We start from the raw sequence: 4,163 nt of genomic DNA on the forward strand, positions 1-4,163 counted from the left end.
AAATGGATCTGAGATCATTTAGTTAAGGGGCTTTCAACATTTTGTTTTACTTAATTTTAGTATTAGGGATTGGAACCAGGGCCTGGCCTACTACTGAGTAATAGTCTCAGCCTCAAATTAGTTAGCTTGTTTAAAACTTCTGGCTTGTAACCTAATAACCAAATGCAAATAAATACATTTTTTAAATGAGTTGGTAAAATTGAGAGGCCAGGGCAAAGAAGGTATGGCCTGACCAGTCGCTGGCCTGTTAGCTGCCCTGGAAAGTTAGATCCGTTCATAATGGTTTGTTTGTCTAAAGATCTTAATGAGTTTTATTTTCAATTCTAAAACCAGGCAACATTTTGTTCCATAAAATAGAATGAGTGTTCCTGAATGGTGTCTTGAAACCACATTATTCTTCACTTTTCTCATCATAAGAACAAACTAGTCCTACAGGTGAAATGATTTGGACTTATTCTTTCACTAGTTAGGACTGTAGTTTAGATTTTCTGATTGCCTTTTTTTGGGGGGAGGGGGGAGGTCATGGGGCTTATGCCGTCCTTCAGCTCTTCAACTATCACTTGAACCACAGCACCACTTCTGGTTTTCTGAGTGGTTTATTGGAGATAAGAGTCTATGGACTTTCCTGTCTGGGCTGGCTTTGAACCGAGATCCTCAGATCTCAGCCTCCTGAGTAGCTAGGGTTACAGGCATGAGCCACGGGTGCCTGGCACTTCTGTGTCTTTTACACTTTATTACAAGCCTAGGAGTCTTTAGAAACAAATTTTAATATAGAATCCTGAAATCACTTCAATTGCTTTTTATGATTATTCTCTAATTCCACAATGCTATTCTTAATATATAACAACCTAAGATACAACATATGACTTCAAGGGCAAATACAGAATGATTTATTCTGCTGTACTCACAACAGGGAAGTAGCTAACACACTGACCTAATATTACATATGTTCCAATCTTGACTCTGAGAGCTTCAGTTTCATTGGTTTGGTTGAGGTAATTTTCCACACTTGAAGCCCATAGACAGCATGCTTACCAGTTGTTATTTTATCTCCTTTTCCCCAGACCCCTCCTTAGCCAAAGACCTTGGACAATTGTTGGACATTTTCCTCTCAGAAGTGAAGGGAGGAAGGTACCTTAATCCACGGACATTTATTTTATGTGTCTATTTCCATGAATTAATTCCCCCTCCTTTTGTTTGCATCGTTGGCGATTTCACTTTTCCTGAGAACACTAAAGGGAAAGACTCAGACTCATAATATTTTATTTGAAAGCGGTTGGGGATTAAGGGCTCCACATGAAACCTGAAACAGTTAATTCAGGCCACTTGGTTATGATAATGTTTCAAATTTCTCAGTGCAGCTCCTATATGATAGGTCCAATATACCCCTGAAGTTTACATTTGTAACTTTTTTTTTCTTTCTTTTCCTGGTGCTGGGGATTGGAACTCGGAGCCTTGCAGAGTCTAGGCAAACTCTTCTCTTCCCTAGCCCTTACTTTTAATCTTAAATGAATTTACACATGTATTTATTACAATAGTTTAAAAAAATAGTAAAAGAAACTAAATGGATTTTAGGATAGGCTAGGACATTGCCTAAGCCTACCAGGCAACAAAGCTCTCGTTTGCTTCTCAGATTTCAGAAGAATATCATGAAGTTCAACAGAAGGTAGCATAATTAATTTTTTTTTAAGTTTCAAGATTTCCCCGTAATTTTGTAATCAATAATTAAGAAATCACTGTGTTTTTACATATTCGTCGTTCTTAGAGCCATCTTCTAGGGCGATATCCTAAAGCCTTGTTACTGCCTCCGCATTGGTGGTTCAGTGGTAGAATTCTCGCCTGCCACGCGGGAGGCCCGGGTTCGATTCCCGGCCAATGCAAGGTTGTATTTTTCTTTCATTCTGCGCTCTTTACCCAAGGTTTTGGTTTGGGTTTTTGTTTTCTGCCCTCATTATCTCCGAAGATTCAGTATTTCCAAACAAACATGGGCTTTAGGGGGAAAAGGAAAAGAAAGGAGCTTTTCGGTTCACTTTCACTTCAAGCAATCGAAAGGGTTCTCGCCTTGCAGGTTGCCATTTTCCTTCTTTCTTTGTTGATGGTTTTTGGACATCCTAACGTGATGGGAAGTAAAAAGGGAGCGGGGGTCTAAGACAAAAAACCCACGGCTGGCTGGAGATGCCGGGGATTGAACCCGGGACCTCACACATGCGAAGCGCGCGCTCTACCACTGAGCTACATCCCCCAGCCGAGTCACGCCGGCCTGTTATTCCTACTTATTGAGAGGCTTTACCGCTGGCCAGCGAGATGAAAAATGTCGCTTCATTTCGATGGGTGTTTCTGAAGTGTGTTTTGTGTTTTGGTTTTACTATCTCTGCAGATGTGGCTTTCTTTATAGTAAAGATTCAATGCCACGAACGAGTCAACTTCCCGAAGCTGCGCTCGCGTTCGGCCTGCGGCCTCCGGGACTCCGGCTCCCCGGACGCTCGGGGTGGGCGGGGACGGAGGCGGTGGGGGCGGGGCTTCCCGAACAGCCCGGCCCGGGCCCGGCTGGCGCACTGACTGCGCAGGCGCCGAAGAGCCTTGTGGCCTGGAGGGACACCGGGGATTCCAACTCCATTCCAGACCCGGACCTTGACCCCTCTACTCCTGTCGGGGTATCAGGCGCGCGCCCTGTGTGCGGGCACCTGCGCGGGACCCCGCGGACCCCCGGATTCCGAGCCGGTGGAGATCCCTTCGCACACCGAAAAGCTCACGGATGCGTGCGCACCGTGTTCCCACCGCCCTAGCTGGTTCCAGCCGTGTTCTGCTGTGTTCTTCGCTGGCGCGGGTCTCCGGCCAGAAGACCAGCACCCTGCCACCCTCTGTCCAGTTTAACTGGGAATCGCTGGTGATACGATCTGGGAGGAGAGTTTGCCCGGAGCGGATTCTCATTGTGTTTGATCTTTATGCCTCGGGGCTACCAGACTGCTGGCGGATTCCTGTAGTCCAGTTAATCACCTCTTCACGTCTCCTTAACCTCCAATCACACCCAGACCCTAAGTTAAAGACTCTGAGTTAAAAACCCCGAGTCCGATTCCTTAAGAGACTGAGTCTTGAGTTGGTCAGGGGCTGAGTGGATGAGCTAACCTTTGACCCAGTGAAATGAAGTCTGTTAGACCACTCAGGGCAGTTAAAGCTGGCTGGGGAGTGAGGGGGTAGAAGCCTCAGACACCCTGGTAACAGTGGAGATCTCCATTGGATCCTTGTCACTGTCAGGCCTTTCTGAGGCTGACCAGTGAAGGCCTAAAGATGTTCCCTTTCAGCTAGTAAAGCACACCTTCCCCCACCCCACTGCTCGCTCCCGCCCCCCAAAAGAAAAGAAAAGAAAAAGAAAAATAGCCTGCCCAGAGTCAGAGCAGAAAGCAGAAATTTCAAAATCACTACGATAAACCGTCTGTGTCATAATAAAATTCTAGATTAAAAAGAAATAAATGGCTGTTTTCTTATAGTAATTTAAACAAATAATAGCTAGTAATCAGATTTTGATTGTAGCTAGGACAAGTCACATAATACAGAATGTCAAAAAAAATCAGTGGATAACTATTAAAGAGGTCTGCTTTAAGCCTGAGAACGCTCTGGCTTTCCTTCTCAAGGTACAATAATATGAACTTCAACTGATTCCAAACTGGAAATTGAGGACAGTCATTTTTCCACCCCTAGGTTTCAATCATACTACCCAGTTAAAGGAGAAGGAAGCCTTTTTTCTTCTGGAGACTAACTTCTAAGGTCTCTTTAGGATTTCCTTCCTCAACTCTACGGTTTGTTTCTTCAACACCTGGGACTTTTCGTTTCAGTGGCTTTCTTCTGAGCCAATTAAGTCCTGAGCTAAGTCCAAAGATGGGTTCCTTTTAAATCCTCATTCCTCCATTTCCACAAACTGAGGTCTATCTATGTCACCAGGTAAGGAAAATGAGGTGGAATTCCAAAACCAACAGAAGAAGTGAATTTATGTCAGTATTCTGACTTAGTCCAAAAAAGGGCTCAAACTTAATGGGTGTTTTCACTACCAAAGATTATAGGAAAGACAAAACACAGGGCACATTGTTAGATTACAGTTCTCAGGAGAACTCCTAGGATCACATTTATTCTGTATGCAAATACAAGTGCCCCAAGGTGTTCAAAGA

General features: G+C 44.3%; 2 non-coding genes across 2 annotated transcripts; one reads left to right on the forward strand and one right to left on the reverse strand.

Moving 5' to 3' along the window:
* Positions 1-1,809: 1,809 nt before the first annotated feature.
* Trnag-gcc (transfer RNA glycine (anticodon GCC)) lies at positions 1,810-1,880 on the forward strand. Its single transcript has one exon. It is a non-coding gene; the product is annotated as a tRNA-Gly (tRNA).
* A 290-nt stretch (positions 1,881-2,170) lies between these two features.
* Trnaa-cgc (transfer RNA alanine (anticodon CGC)) lies at positions 2,171-2,242 on the reverse strand. Its single transcript has one exon. It is a non-coding gene; the product is annotated as a tRNA-Ala (tRNA).
* Positions 2,243-4,163: the final 1,921 nt, after the last annotated feature.

This window comes from Dipodomys merriami, unplaced genomic scaffold (genome assembly GCF_024711535.1).
Source record: "Dipodomys merriami isolate MVZ:Mamm:240054 unplaced genomic scaffold, mDipMer1.0.p SCAF_1, whole genome shotgun sequence".
In the NCBI taxonomy this organism is placed as follows: Eukaryota; Metazoa; Chordata; class Mammalia; order Rodentia; family Heteromyidae; genus Dipodomys; species Dipodomys merriami.